Source organism: Miscanthus floridulus, chromosome 10 (assembly GCF_019320115.1).
Source record: "Miscanthus floridulus cultivar M001 chromosome 10, ASM1932011v1, whole genome shotgun sequence".
NCBI classification, from domain to species: Eukaryota; Viridiplantae; Streptophyta; class Magnoliopsida; order Poales; family Poaceae; genus Miscanthus; species Miscanthus floridulus.
In genome coordinates this window covers 16,684,082-16,700,999 of record NC_089589.1, presented here as the reverse complement: position 1 = coordinate 16,700,999, position 16,918 = coordinate 16,684,082, and the positions used below count along the sequence as shown (strand labels likewise).

Here is a 16,918-nt window from a genome sequence, read left to right as displayed (position 1 = left end):
CACAAAACTGTAATACCCATGGAAAGAAACCTCTTAAAGGGGGATTATTTGGAGATGCTCTATAGATCAATGGTGAATATGGCAAATCCCCTTTCCTCCCTATCGCTATCCCCTTTCCTCCCTATCGCTGGTGAGGTCACCAAATCTAGAGAAGAATGAAGACTGATATGAGGTGGCTAGGACTTGAGTCACAAGAGCCATCCCGTGAACGAGTGGAACAAAGTTGACATAGGTCGATTCTTATTATATATATATGCTTATGCTTTGTAACGACAATAGCCATTATGTTTTATCAATTTGTGCCGCTATCGTCTTAGCAATAGCCCCAACATTAACAAAGGTGGTGCAAAAACCATAAATGCAAATAATGGAACAAAGATATCCAACATAGTTGGACAAAGACATATCTACCTAGCTTGTTATGCATATATCACTAGATGTAATGCAACCACTTCAAGAAAACCTATCTAAAAATTTGGAAACTTAATGATTTGCCACGTCTTAACCATGGAAGAAAAATTCACAACGAGGAGATTCCTTGAATAAGGCCAGTCTCAATGAAGGTTTCATGTCCCTGTTTCCAAGACGTGAAACTAGGACATGAAACAACTCCTGCCATTGCATAGTTTCACTTCACTGTTTCATAGGCTAGTTGCAGCATTTAATTCTTGGATTAAGTCCACTTTTAGCCCCTCAACTATCTTGTTGGTCTAATTTTGACCCACAACCACAAAACGGTATGGTCCAGGAACCTCAAGTTTGAAAACCGTTCACTCTTGGCACCTAGACACGGTTGTGGCTGTTTCATGCCGACATGTACCTGGTTTTGACCTGGCACGCTGGCGTTGACCGCCACGTAGACGCACGCACGGGAGGGATAAAACCCATGTATAAAACCCAGCGTCGGCCGGCGTCCCCTACCCACCCTGAGCCCCGCCTCCTGCTCCGACCTCCACCCCGAGCCATGGCCAGCCACCTCCCAGACGCCGACGCCATGGGGTTCAAGCTCTTTGGCAAGGCGACGGTCAGCCACCTCCACCGCCTCTGCCTCCGCCAACGACGACGATGGTCCTTCCACCTCCGTCCCTGCCACAGCCGCCTCTGCCCCTGCAGCAGGTGCCCGGGTTGCCGCTGCGCGCATGCCACTGCAGGGGTGGAGAGCGACGAGGAGATACGGCGGGTGCCGGAGATGGGCAGCGCGTCAGCGTCGGCCTTGTTAGGTGCGGGCATGAACGAGCGCCCCAAGTCGGACAGCAAGCAGGGGGCGCAGCCTTCGGCGGTCAGGAAGAAGCGCGGCTGCACCGAGGGGGACAAAGGAGCAGAACCGGCTGAAGCGCCTGCTTCGGAACCACGTGACCATGTAGCAGGCGCGGAAGCAAAAAAAGGCATACCTGATGGAGCTGGAGGCCAAGGCCAAGGACCTAGAGCTCCGCAATGCCGTGCTCGAGCAGCGGGTGTCCACGCTCCAGAACGAGAACAACACACTCCGCCAGGTGCTGCCTAGCCTACCTCCGTCCATCCCCCCATTCGTTTCCGCGGTTCGATCTGAGCTCCGAAGCGTTCCTCTTGTTCTGAGTGACCGACCCCCTAGTGCTCCCTCCACATATATTCTAAAGAACACGACGGCGCACGCGAGCAAGAGGAGCAGTGGCGGCGGTGGTGGCGGCAAGGGCGGAGACGGTGGCAAGAAGCACCACTTCACCAAGAGCTGATGAGAATGGGAGAGGGGCCTGGTTTGTGCTCACGCTCGCCTGATCAGACCATTGCTGGGCGGCCGCCGTCACACGAGTCGCTGCTGTCGTGCCACCGCGGCCACGATGGTCGTGCATCCGCACCCCGCAGGCTATGGATCCGTGTCGGTCGTGCCTTCGCGCCCGAGATGGTCGCACCTCCACGCCCACGCAGGCCGCGCCTCCGCCTAGCCGCGCTCGTCGTTGGCCCATCGCCTCACCGATGACCAGCGGCCTCCGCGCCGCGCAGGCTGCGGATCCGCTACGGTCATGCCTCCGCGCCCACGTCGGTCACACCTCCGCCCTTCATGCTCGTCATTGGCCCATCGCCTCACCGGCAACCAGTGGCCTCCACGCCGCAAAGACTGCGGATCCGCGCCCGAGATGGTCGTGGAGGGCCGCCGCGGCCGGCGGCATGGCCAGCAGGTCGCCGGTACCCCATTGCTATGTAAAAACATATGTTTATAGCATGTGAGTCGATGACGCGTGGGCTCCACATGTCACTAAGATGGAGGTTGCGTGTCAAAACCGCTCAATGTCGGTTAAAACAGCCTTGCCCCCGCCCAGGTGATAAAAGTGAGCGGTTTTAACAGTTGGGGTACCGGTACTAGATGGTTTTGTAGTTGAGAGTTAAAATTAGACCGACACAATAGTTGAGGTGCCAAAAGTGGACTTAATCCTTAATTCTTCCATGTTGTTGGATCAAATGTGCTATGTGAACCATGTAGCCATATGATATTGTTCTACGTATTACTACATTACAACAATCATGTTGGCAAATAAGAACATGTCAATAATTTCAGAGTACTACTCAAATTGACTCATCAATCATTCATCTTGCTGAATCTTCAAGGCAATAGGTTTCGGATTAAGAATCTGCATGAGCACCACGAGTCGGTACTTAAAAGAACAGTTTTAGATAATGTATTCGTAATGCTAAATCAGCCGGCAAATACAAATATCTCGAGTCCTCAGCTACTCGATGCTATGTTAGTACTGGTACTAGTATCATTCAGTCTGAACATCTTATTACTAATATGAAGCGGAAGATGCGGCCATGGAAGTGGAACCACAGGACGACGGATGGTCCATCTCCAGGCGGAGCAGCTGAGTAGGAGAGGCGTGCCCTGTAGCACCTGCACGCGGCACTCGCGAGTGGCTTCTCTCTGTCGCCGGAGTGTCGCTTCTGTGCCTGGTCGAGGTCGAGCTGGATCGGAGCTGCCGGACGCTGTGCCGCTGGAGCTTGATCTGCTGTGGGACGGACGGGAGAGGGAAAAAAATGAGACGGAGAGGCGAGGGGAGATGGCGGGAGTTGGTGAGGAGCCGGGGAGGCCGCCGGTTGCCCGCCGCAGCAGATCGGAAGAATCGGTGGGGATGAAACTACACGGGCTCAGGGCAGTCCCGCACAAAAAAAAAAAAAATACTGCTTTTTCAACTCATGGTTTTTATGAGTAATAATTATTTTCTCTTTCTCTCTCCCAACTCTATCTTCTTCCTCTAATAAGAGTGCGGCACGAGCCTCCTAGAAACTGGTGGTTTCTCCCCAATGGTGATTTCATGGTTTCTTGGTGCATTGGATCAAGAGAAGACCTGATTTTTTTATGAGGAAACCCACACCACCAATTGGGCGGGAGGGTGACAGCCAGATCCTGGTACATCTGGCGGGCTATCAGGACTGGAGCCCGTCCTCCCCAGACTCGGGCTCTGGTACGTCCTCGGAGCATGGCAGCTCGGGGACGCGGTTCATCCCCTTCGAGTGGATGCGCGGCGTCCTGGACGGGAGGGCGGCTCAGGGCAGGCGTGCCCAACCTGGTGGATGCCGGCCGCCTCCCTCCACGTACGTGCGTAGGAACGACCACGACGACGACAACAGGGGCGCTCGCCCCAGGGAGGAGATGCAGAAGTCCTCCAGGGTCCGCCAGCTGTTCCCGGGCTGCTCCTCCGAGAGGTCCGTGCGTGTTCGCACGCGCTCACCGCCGACATATCGCTAGGCGCTAATGGGGGAACTGGAGCCGGTGGAGTATGTGGAGCGTGGGCGCACGATGGCCCGCTCTCCGTCGCGGTCCGGGCAAGAACGCGACACCCTGGAGCACGCGGCGTACGAGTGGGAGCGACGCCGCTCGCGCTCCCCTCCCAAAAGGGCGGCTGCCAGGGGCACGGCTGCAGTGGAGCAGCACTTCTTCGACCCGCTGATTACTGAGCCAGCAATGCCGGCCTATGGTCGCCGTGAGTGGGATTCTGACCCCATGGTGCAGGAGTCTTTGGCGGCGCCGGTGTACAACCACCCGGCCATTTGCTACTACCCCGATGGTGACGATCGCGGAGTTGAGTCCCCAGTGTACGTGCCGGCGCCGGTGCACAACCACCAGGCCATTTGCTACTACCCCGATGGTGACGATCGCGGAGCTGAGTCCCCAGTGTACGTGCCTACCTTGGGCCCCTTTGCCCCTGGTGGACCGCTGTCAACACTGGGACAGTGGGGAGATGACATTGTTTTCGGCCCGGGTGTCCAGGTGTCGCCGATGGCTCAGTTGGTGGAGGAGTCCCAGGTGAAGGAGATCGCTGATAGGGTGACCAGGATGGACATCGACGGCACCCCTCGGTCAGGTATGATAATCGAGGCTGCTGGTGGAGCAGCAGAGCTTGCTGATGCAGGAGGACTGGGCGCTGATGAGGCCACGGTGGAGGACGGTGGGCAGGCTATGGCTGGGGCATCGGGCGCTGCGGCGTCCGTCGGCTGTGCGACTTTTTGCAAGGCGATCTTCAAGGACACTACTGCACCGCTCCTGCCGGGGCCGGACAACCAGCAGCTGTCGAGGGCGACCAGGAGCCGCAAGCGGCTGATGGTGGCCACCCGCACCAGTCTTAGGCAGGCTGCCCGACCTTCGCCGGTACCAGTCTCGCAGAGGGCGCAGCAGAAGCTCATGAGGGAGCTCCAGTTCATAGACACACCTGTTGCACCTCCTGATTCGGTGACCATGGAGTACATTGATCTGTATGGGCAGGACCTACCAGACCAGGCTGTTGACATCATCAGAGCTGCTGCTAGGCTGGGCGACAAGAAGCTGGCCAAAGTCCTTGCGGCACTGGCGGCTGAGGCAGGTGCTGCAGAGATGGAGGTCCCATGAGGAGCCAGTACAACAAGGAGAAGAAGAAGATGAGAGTTCCTGTTGTTTCCAATGTTGTGTAGCTTTGTGTTAGTGCCAGCAGCAACCGGCCTTAAGCTGGTAGAGTTAGTCTACTTTCAACAAATGTTGTTTCATGTTAGAACTGATGGTCGGCTGAGGTACAAGCTCCTGGGTGGTACTGTAGGCGGAGCACTCCATAATGATCAGATGAATGGTGGTGTAAGCTTCTATGTTAAGTCTGTAGCAAGAAAGTTTCTGTTTGCTGGCCACTGTGTGCATCTTGCCTGGGGTGGTCTTTGGGGGCTGACTGAACCAGAACCTGTTTGCTATTCATATGTCAATGAATAACAACGAACTCAAATTTCTAAATTGGAATGTGAGGGGGCTCAACTGTGCTGCAAGAAGAGAGGCAGTCAAGCTACTAATCCAGCAAGCAAGGCCACACATTGTCTGCATCCAGGAGAGTAAATTAAGCAACATAAACTCTTTTTTGCAAGCTGAATTCCTGGGACAGCATGGATGGGGTTTGGAATACATCGAGGCTGATGAAACAAGGGGGGGTATTATTGTTGCTTGGAATGATGACTTCATTGTAGCGACCCAGCCGGTCAAGAAACCTCAAAGCCTGACTTTGAGATTGACTATGAAATTAACCAACACCTCTTTCATATTGACAACTGTATATGGTCCGACTGAACACAACGCAAAGAATGGCTTCCTATCAGAACTGATTAGCTGTTAGCCTGCGCAAAGTACTCCATGGATCTGCCTTGGGGATTTCAATTTGATATGTGATGCTAGTGACAAGAATAATGGCAATATAAATCGTACTCACATGAGAAAGTTTAGGAGGGCGCTAGACGCAAGCGAGTTGTTTGAGCTTAGATTGTTGAATCGACGATACACCTGGAGTAATGGGAGAGCCTCACCAACGCTGGTTCACCTGGACCGAGTATTTTGCAACCATGACTGGTCCAACCTTTTCCCGGAGATTGGCCTACAAGCTCTCTCGAGTTCCCTCTCCGATCACTGTCCGCTATTCTTATGTAGCCAAAAACAACAACCGAGGAAAGCTACTTTCAGATTTGAACATTTCTGGATAAGGATCCAAGATTTTAATGAAGTGGTCTCGCAAGCCTGGGCCAAACCTGTTGCTGGCATCAATCCAATGATGAGACTACACAATCGCCTGAGGATAACCGCTTCTGATCTGAAAGCTTGGAGCAAATCTCTTTTCAGCAATGCACGATTGCAACTCAACTTGGCAAACGAAGCAATTCTTCGGCTGGAAACCGCTTAGGAAACCAGACAGCTCTCAGAGACCGAACTAAATCTTTTGAAGGACCTAAAACACCAAGTGCTGGGATGGGCAGCGATTGAAAGGTCAAGACGACGACAGTGTTCGCGGCTGACCCAAATAAGAGAGGGAGATGCGTGCACAAAATTTTTCCATCAACGTGCTAACGGAAGGCGAAAGCGAAACCTGATTGCTTACCTCAAAAACCAGGAAGATGTAATCGCCTGGAGCCATGAGGAAAAGGAAGAGATCTTGTACCGTTTCTACAATGACCTTTTGGGTACTACGGTTCAGCGCACACAAAGCATAGATTGGAACAACCTACAGCTATGCAGGATTGAGGACAATGATTTAGATATGCCTTTCACTGAGGAAGAAGTGGAACATACCATCAAGATGCTCCCTGCAGAAAAGGCTCCGGGACCCGATGGTTTCACTGGAATTTTTTACAAAAAAAGCTGGCAGACGATCAAGGATGACATAATGACAGCAATGAGCTCCTTTTACAATCTATGGGCAGGACCTCTAGAACATCTCAATGGAGCCAATATTGTCCTAATCCCTAAAACTGAAACACCTGAGTATGCGAAGGACTTTAGGCCCATTAGCCTAGTGCACTCCTTTGGAAAGCTAATAACAAAGACTCTGGCCATCAGGCTATCAAGACATATGGACCATTTGATCTCATCTTCACAGAGTGCTTTCATCAAAGGACGCTGCATACATGATAACTACATGTACGTGAGGAACCTGGCGCGAGCATATCACCGAACTAAGACGCCGGCGTTGCTTTTCAAGCTAGACATCTCAAAAGCCTTCTACACGGTCTCTTGGGATTATTTGATAGAGATGATGGAACATCGTGGTTTCAGCCCGAGATGGAGGGATTGGATATCCTTGCTGTTGTGCTCTTCACACTTGTCCATCCTGGTTAATGGCACTGAAGGGGAAGAAATTAAACATGCTAGGGGTTTGAGGCAGGGTGATCCCCTATCCCCATACCTGTTCATCCTAGCAATTGATGCGCTTCAAAAGGTCCTGGAGCTAGCGACAAATGATGGTGTCCTCTCCCCCCTGCGTGGAAGATGTGCTAAAATTAGACTTTCTCTATATGCGGATGACGCAGTCATCTTCCTGAACCCAAACAGAGAAGAAGTCGCATCCTTACTGAATATCCTCAATCATTTTGGGGCGACGACTGGCCTGAGATTAAACTGGACAAAATGCTCAGTAGCTCCCATAAGATGCGCCGGTATCAATCTGGATCAAGTTTTAGAACCATTTGCAGGCCTGAAGGTGCATTTTCCAATCACTTACCTGGGACTACCATTGACCTTGGGGAGACTGAAGATTGTTCATCTCCAAGGAATTTTAGACAAGGCAAGAAAGAAGCTAGCTGGCTGGCAAGGACGCTTACTGAATCCGGCAGGGAGAAGAGAGCTTGTGCGCTCAGTCCTCGGTGCGATTCCAATTTATATGCTAACCTCTCTCAACGCACCAAAACAACTACGGGAAGATCTCGACAAGCTAAGAAGACGATTCCTGTGGGCTGGAGATGGAGAAATCACAGGTGCGAAATGCAAGGTGGCTTGGCCTTTGGTTGCAAGACCTATCTGCCATGGAGGCCTCGGAATCTTAGATATGGAGAGGTTCAGTAGAGCATTAAGACTGCGCTGGTTATGGCTAACGTGGAGCAGTACAGATAGACTGTGGGCTGGGATGCAGCTACCTGTGGATGAGAAGGACATCGCCCTTTTTTCGGCGGCAACCAAAGTAATCATAGGCAATGGCAGGCAAGCGCCGTTCTGGACCTCGTGCTGGATCAGGGGGCGGTCACCGGCCTCCCTTTTCCCGAGCCTGTACACGCATGTAAAGCGGAAGAAAAGGACAGTGCGCGAGGCCATTTTTGACGGTAAGCTTATTCAGGACATTGCACACAATCTGAATGCAGAGATATTGAGAGACTTTGTCGAGTTGTGGAAACTTATACACACCTTGCGTCTGGACCAATCATGTGAGCAAGAGGACACTATTGTTTGGACTCTTGAGAGCTCAGGCAAGTACAGTGCCAAGTCGGCCTATGAAATCCAGTTCTACGGTCAGATTTTCTCCAATTTTCCAAAACTGATCTGGAAGGCATGGGCGACACCCCCGCATCAAATTTTTCTTATGGTTGCTCCTGCAAGATCGAGTCTGGACAGCAGCCAGGCTGCAGTTGAGGGGATGGGAAACCAACTATTTTTGTGCTCTGTGTGAAAGGAATTTGGAGACTGCCGTCCATCTATTCACGGAATGCCCGTTTGCGAGAGAAGTCTGGACGATGGTAGCAACATGGAGCAGTTGCCTTAACCTTCAGCCGGAGGGTTGGAACGACTACAGCGACATGGAAGAGTGGTTCTTTGCAATCACAAGTATCGGAACGAAAGCGGCACACTCACTAGGGTTTGCTACAGTGTCAATGGTTTTGAATTTCCTTTTTCTTATTTATTTTCGGTGAATCTTTGAAAAATCGCAGTAAATCATAGAAAAATCATAAAATAAAAAATCTAATTTTGTTGGGCTCCACATGAGTAGATCTACATAGTGAATATATAATACGGTATGCTTTAGTACAAAATTTTTACTATAGCTTTAGATTAATTGGAAAATCTAATTTTGTCTGTAATTAATTGGAATAATTCATAGCTGCAGCTTCTATGGTCCAGCTGTGGTGAAAATTTTATGGTACGCTAATTATTGTATGCTTGAACTATAGTAAAAATTTCGTACTCATTGGACTATGTATAACTTAGTTATATATAAATTCTAATTAATTACAGACAAAATTGGATTTTCCAATTAATCTAAAGCTACAAAAAAAAATTTGTACTAAAGCATACCGTATTATATATTCATTGTGTAGATCTACTTATGTGGAGTCCAATAAAACTAGATTTTTCATTTTATGATTTTTCAAAAATTCACCGAAAATAAATAAAAAAAGAAAATTCAAAACAACGAAACTGTAGCAACCCATTGTTACTGTAGCAACCAGTTGTTACTGTAGTAAAACCGCCGTTAAAACCCACCGGGAGTAAAACAGACGGTTTCATAGTTGGTGGGTGAAGTAGACCAAGTATAAAAGGTGGTAGGTTAAGTAGACTTTTTCCTAAGCGTGTATATATATATATATATATATATATATATATATATATATATATATATAGAGGAGTACTACAAGTCTACAACGCTTGTACATACTGCGTACGTCGTCCGACAAGGCACCAGTTTCTCGCGCGTGTGTCTCTCTGGGTGTATCAGTGTATGTGTACCGACCTTGCGACGGCGACTCGAGAACGAATCGCGTCGACGAACACCATGTCATGCCATGACATGCATGTATGTATGTGCATCCGACAAACGCACCGGCCGGTTTGTCCCGTAGCCACCGTGCGACTGCGACCCAAGAGCGAAATCGCACTGTGCATTTTAAGTAGTACTGGGGATGCGACGGGCAGTTTTCCAAGTCCCTCCATTAGTTATTTCTATTGGCGTTGCCTAAGCCGTGCCATGTGACGAAGCAAGTCGTGATGACACCAGGCAGGCGATCGACTTTGCTTCGCCATGTATGCGGCTGCCACAACAGTTTGGCTGCTGTTGGGTTAATGCGTAAGTTGCGGTAGCCATACCTTTTTCAGTTTATTTGCACGCTTATTTCCGCCATAGGTGTGGCCGCTATTTCTCACGCCACAGCCTTCGGCCACGCCACAACTTGGCCTTTGGTGGCTGGCGTGGGCTGCGAACCAAACAGCCCCTTAGGCCGCTAGTCCACGAGGCTGAAGAAACTATTATGTTTCCTCCATCCTATTGATAAATCAAATATTTTTAACTTGACCAAATATATAAGAAAATATTAATATTTATGGTGCATAAGTAGTACCATTAGGTAAATCACCAAATATTTTTTTTAAATAAACTTATTTAGAGATACGAATACTGCTAATATTTTTTGAAAATTTAGTCAAACTTAAAAAAGTTTGATCTTCACGAATCTCATGGCAACACTCTTTTTGGGACGGAGGGAGTAGGTGATAAGGGATCTTATTAGAGGTGGCCCGATCTTCACGCGGTAAGTCAAAGTATCGAAAACAACTTGAATAGTAGGATAACTAGCTTTATACTTGATAAAGGTTGAATGTAACCAATCGACGAGGAGGGAGGCACCGGAACCTTGATGACTTCAACTCGATCTTCAAACGACCGCGGAACCACAAACCAGGACCAATCCACACAAAAAGGCTCGAAAGCTTAGAGCACAAACTAGGGAATCCTATCTAGAGGAACCTTCGCATATACCAACAAAACGGTCTCTCGCAATCTTTCCTACGAAGAACTGGCAAGAAGTTTGGGGTAAGTCACTCATTAGCTATTAGCTGGAAAACCATACGGGTTTATCAATTCATCAAAAGTTGCTAATAGCTTAGATACAAGGGGTAATTATACCATGGACAACCCTCCTAGATAGGTTTGAAATGGATTTATAGTTTCCAGAGATAGTCAAGATGGAATGTCACCAAAAGATGAATTCCCGAGGAGATCTTGCAGCTACTGACCCTCTGACACTAGTAGAGAAACGACCTTTGATCCACTTTGAAATTTGGCTTTAGTCCTGGTATTTTTCGCGCCCGGGACTAGAGAAACCTTTAGTCCCTGCCCAACGGCTACCGCGACACGCTTTTGCTGCAGGGGACCATTAGTCCTGGTTGGAGCTACCAACCGGGACTAAAGGTTAACTTTTACTCCCAATTGGTCCCTCCAACTGGGAGTAAAAGTCTACTCCCGGCTAGAGGCTCTGTCCGGGACTAGAAAGTGACCTTTAGTCCCAGTTTCTGTATCCAACCAGGACTAAAGGTCCCCTCCTATATACCCCTTCTTCCTCCCCGAGCCCAAGCCACTTCGAGCTCAGTGTTCTTGCTTCATCGCCGGCCTCTCTTCTTCCTCATCGCCTTTCTTTGATTCCTCATCGATTCTTCGGTTCTAAAGGTTACCAACTTTATACTCTCATGTTTCATCTGTAGCATATCTCATTTTGTGGACTAGATATATGTGGTTTTTTATGGTGGATTTTTTTATTTGTAAGCCATTTAAGCACAAAATCACTTTAAAGTTTGCATATTTGGATGAAGGAAGGTTAAAGTAGTTATTCAAAACTAGTATTCAGCTTTCATTTCTAGCATGCATAGCACACTTCATGGTTTAGAGATATAGAGAATGTTAGAGTTTTTTTAATTTTATTTGTTTATAAAATGAGAAATTTATATTATATTAAAAATGAGTATAGAGAGTAGATGGCAACTGCTTCCGGGTCCTCGGTCTCTCATCAGGTTCCAAAGCGACTGAGGCCGGACCTCCCTCTCATTGCATGCGGCAAATGTGAGGAGAAAATTGTGATGGAGTACCAGGTGAGGAAGAAGTGTCCCAACAAGGGCCGTATCTTCTACAAGTGTCCGGATCGCAATGTGAGTTATTTTGTCGTATTTGATGATTATGGTTAATTTATACTTATTTTCTTGATGATTGTGATTAGAGTTCTAATTTTTTGTTTTAATTTCAGTGGGATGGCACTGGATGTTCAGGCTGGTACTAGGAGGAAGAGTATGTTGAACACGTGCAAAACTCTCTTGCACAGGCGGCTATGGCGGCTGATGAGGTAGTGATCCTGCGGAAGAAGCCCATAGATGTTGAACAAACGCATGATCTGTCTGTTTTAGTTGGGATTGGTCGCGAAATCCTTATGCTGCTGAAGTGCATTTTAGCTTTAGTTTTTTTAGTGGTAGTTGGGATTGTCTACATTATAGCGAGACTTTCATAAATTAATACCTTGTGTGGTGGCATGCATGTTGTATAATTAACTAATTATGTTCTAGGTTTTAATATGGTATGTATGTATGTATGTCATGTAATGTAGATGAGCCGGCATTGGATGTACAATGCTGATCGCCGCTCCCAAGAGTTCATTAAGGGCGTGCATTCTTTCTTACGTGTAGCCGAGGCAAACAAACGCGATGGTTTCATGTGCTGCCCATGTGCCATATGTAAGAATTTGAAGGAATATGCTAGCTCAAGGAGTCTTCATTCACACTTGTTGAAGTCGGGTTTCATGCCAAACTATATTTGTTGGACAAAGCATGGAGAAACCAGGGTTGTAATGGAAGAAGGTGAAGAAGAACAATGGGACGATGATGACATTATTGCTGAATATGGTGCCTTCAATGATACTGCAATGGGGGAAGCTGAAGAAGAGGTAGGGGCAGAAGATGAGCCCGCTGATGATCTTGGTCAGGCCATTCGTGACGCACAAAGAGAATGCGAAAGTGAAAAGGAGAAGATCAAGTTCGAGCGCATGCTAGAGGATCACAAGAAATTGCTATACCCAACTTGTGATGCGGGGCAGAAAAAGTTGGGTACCACACTAGAATTGCTGCAATGGAAGGTAAAGAATGGTGTATCTGACAAGGGATTTGGGGAGTTACTGAAAATCCAAAAGAAGATGCTTCCAAAGGATAACAAATTGCCCACCACTACGTACAAAGCAAAACAGGTAGTCTACCCTTTGGGATTAGAATTCCAGAAGATACATGCATGTCCAAATGACTACATCCTCTACCGTGGCAAGGAGTACAAGAAGTTAGATGCATTCCCGGTATGTCATACATCGCGGTATAAGATCAGGCGAGATGACCCTGGTGATGTTGAGGGAGAACGTCCCACGAAGAAAATCCCTACCAAGATTATGTGGTATGCTCCTATAATACCACGCTTGAAATGTCTGTTCAGAAACAAAGACCATGCGAAGTTGTTGCGATGGCACAAAGAAGACCGTAAGGTAGACAATATGTTGAGACACCCTGCTGATGGGTCCCAGTGGAGAGCAATCGATAGATAATTCCCGGAGTTTGCAAATGACGTAAGAAACTTAAGGTTTGCTTTAAGTACGGATGGTATGAATCCTTTCGGGGGGCAGAGCAGTAGTCATAGCACTTGGCCTGTTACTCTATGTATCTACAACCTTCCTCCTTGGTTATGCATGAAGCGTAAGTTTATTATGATGCCAGTGCTCATCCAAGGACCAAGGCAACCTGTCAACGACATCGATGTGTACCTGAGGCCACTAGTTGAAGAACTTTTACTTTTGTGGAACAGACCAGGTGTACGTGTGTGGGATGAGCACAAATAGGAGCACTTTGACCTACGAGCATTGTTGTTCATAACAATCAATTATTAGCCTGCTCTAAGTAATCTTTTAGGACAATCAAACAAGGGATATAATGCATGCACGCACTGTTTCGATGACATTAAAGGTATAATCTTGAAAAAATGTCGAAAGGTCATGTACCTTGGCCATCGTCGATTTCTTCATGTGAATCACCCCCTAAGAAAGAAAGGTAAGCATTTTAAAGGTAAGGCAGACCACCAGACCAAGCCGGGCAACCAAACTGGTGAGGATGTACTCAATATGGTCAAGGATGTGAAAATAGTATTTGAAAAGGCATATGGCAGCGAACCTATTCCGAACGACGCCGATGGTCATGCACCCATGTGGAAGAAGAAGTCCATATTTTGGGAGCTACCCTATTGGCAAGTCCTAGAGATCCGTAGCGCGATCGACGTGATGCGTCTGATGAAGAATCTTTGTGTGAACCTGCTAAGCTTCATGGGTGTGTATGGGAAGCCTAAGGACACAGTTGAAGCACGACAGGACCTATGGTGTTTGAAAGAACGAGACAGCCTGCATCCAGAGAAGACAGATGGTGGACGCCATTACTTAAGTCCTGCCAGCTACACTCTTAGCAAAGAAGAGAAGGAAAGCATGTTTGAATGCCTAGCAAGCATCAAGGTACCATCTGGATTCTCCTCGAATATAAAGGGTATAATAAATGTGCTAGAGAAGAAATTCCTAAACTTAAAGTCCCATGACTACCACATGCTCATGACGCAATTGCTTCCAGTTGCATTACAAGGAATTCTACCTCCAAATGTATGTCTAGCCATCGTGAAGCTATGTGCATTCCTCAATGCAATTTCTTAGAAGGCAATCGATCCAATGGATCTAGCTAAACTACAGAATGATGTGGTTTCATGTCTTGTCAGCTTTGAGTTGGTGTTCCCTCCTTCATTCTTTAATATCATGACACACCTCCTAGTTCACCTGGTCAAGGAGATTAGCACTCTCAGTCCTGTGTTCCTGCACAACATGTTTTCCTTTGAGAGGTTCATGGGAGTCCTAAAGAAATATGTTCACAACCGTGCCTGGCCAGAAGGAAGCATCGCCAAGGGCTATGGAACAGAGGAGGTCATTGAGTTTTGTGTTGACTTTATTCCTGACCTTGACCCGATTGGTGTTCCTGAATCGCGACACAAGGGGAGACTAAGTGGAAAGGGGACACTAGGGAAGAAAACATATATTGGTACGCAGGACAATTATTTTAATAAAGCACACTACATAGTTTTACAAAACTCCTCCTTGGTGGATCCGTATATCAAGACACATAAAGAGTTGCTCTGATCCGAGTTTCTAGGGAAGTCTGAAGCTTGGATTACGCGTCAGCATATGGAAACTTTCAGCGACTGGTTGCAAAAAGAATGTCAGGGTGATGAGAGTATTGATGAGCAACTGTATTTGTTGGCTAGGCAGCCATCATGGCATATCCTTACATATAAAGGGTACGAGATAAATGGGAATACATTTTACACAGTAGCCCAAGATAAAAGGAGCACCAACCAAAATAGTGGTGTCCGCATAGATGCCACCAACCCTAATGGAAATAAGCAAACATATTATGGCCGCATAGAGGAGATATGGGAACTAAACTATGCACCTACTTTTAAGGTACCTTTGTTCAAGTGTCAATGGGTAAAGGCGACTGGAGGGGGGGTAGCAGTCGACAACCAGTATGGAATGACAACCGTGGACCTCAACAATATTGGGTACAAAGATGAACCGTTCGTCCTTGCCAAGGATGTGAATTAGGTGTTCTATGTCAAGGACATGTCTACAAAACCGAAGAGAGAGAAAAACAACAATGACCCAATCAATGAGACAAAGCACCACATAGTTCTTTCAGGGAAAAGAAACATCATCGGAATTGAAGACAAGTTAGATATATCAGAAGATTATGAAAATGATGACCAAATTCCACCCTTCACAGTAAATAAAGACCCAAGCATTCAGCTAAATGATGAGGACACTCCATGGTTACGGCGCGATCATAACCAAGGGATATACGTTAAGAAGAAGTTCACTACTATGCCCGCTTGATATATATAGTGTATTCATATTTCTGTCGTGTATTCATATTTTCTATGATTTAAATGAATTTTCTGCTTGACGGTGGATTTCTTGTGGAGAATGTGTGATGAAAAAAATAAATAATCAACGTCAATAAGATGTGAAAACTAATTTCCTATCGAAAAATAATAGTTTTAATGATTTTAATTAAGTAGTACATTTTTGCAAGGTGAAAATTATGATTATTATTTACACTATGTTAAACATTTATACGGTAAAACAAAAGACTTTAGGTTATAGATTTTTCTTATGTACAATAATGCAAAACCAGGTCCCAGAATTCTTTTTGTAATTTTTTTGCTAATATTTTATTTACTAGGCAATTAACAACTCTCTGCATATTTATATAAAAGAAATATATAAAAAAGGAAAAAACTTCTAGAAACTGGTGGGAAGCCAAACTGCAGCCCACCTTTACTCCCGGGTGGACCAACCACCCGGGACTAAAGATGGGCTGCGTTTTTGTGGCCCGCCAAAATCACCTTTACTCCCGGGCCGTGGCTACACCTGGGACTAAAGGTTAGACCTTTAGTCCCGGTTCTAACCATCACCCGGGACTGACTAAAGATGGGCTGCGTTTTCGTGGCCCGGCAAAATTACCTTTACTCCCGGGCCATGGCTACACCCGGGACTAAAGGTCAGACCTTTAGTCCCGGTTCTAACCATCACCTGGGACTAAAGAACCTTTAGTCCCGGTTCTAACCATCACCTGGGACTATAGGTCCCCCTTTATAAACCACGCCCTTCTCCCTTAGTTCTCTTCCTCTTTGTCTCCGCTGCCTTCTTTTCCAACCAGATCCAGTAGCCACCAAGCCTTCTTCTCCATCGCCTCATCTTCTCCGTTGCGTCATCCAGCAGCGCCGCCGCCCCCAGGCGACCACCCTAGCCTCACCTCGTCATGCGCGCACGCTGTCACTGCCCCACACACACGCGCGCTTCTTCTTCGACCGGCCAGCGCATGCCTCGCGTCGTCCTCGTCCCCGGCCCACCTCGCTCGTCATCACCGATGATGGCGCGCCTATCCTCCTCAAGACCGTCCTCCTCAATGACCAATAAAAGGCCATCCTCCTCAACGACCAAGAAAAGGTCGTCCTCCTCAATGATCCTATCCTCACCGAGATGGAGTGCATCAAGGCTGTCCTCCTCAATGATCAAGAAAAGGTCCCTCTATTTTTATCGCCATCGGTTCCATTGGTAACTCGCACTGAATCTTCTCTGCTCTCACGTTGTTGCAGCCGGAGTCCGATCGAGTTGCTGGAGCTACTCCGGCGGCTGCAGGAGCTAGACCTCGTGTTTGACACCTTGGATGTGAGCCACCGCCGCCACCATAATCCATTTATGATGGATTAATTGCTCCAACCTTTTGTAATCGGATAGATGCGTGTGCTGAGCCATCGTGCCGGCAATCTTGTAATGTGATTTTGTGCTAAGCCAT

General features: G+C 47.5%; 2 pseudogenes; both read left to right on the top strand.

Annotated features, from left to right (window-relative positions):
* Window positions 1–1,189: 1,189 nt before the first annotated feature.
* Window positions 1,190–1,712, top strand: LOC136485437 (transcription factor HY5-like; annotated as a pseudogene).
* A 2,015-nt stretch (window positions 1,713–3,727) lies between these two features.
* On the top strand, window positions 3,728–16,833 carry LOC136488082 (uncharacterized; annotated as a pseudogene).
* Window positions 16,834–16,918: the final 85 nt, after the last annotated feature.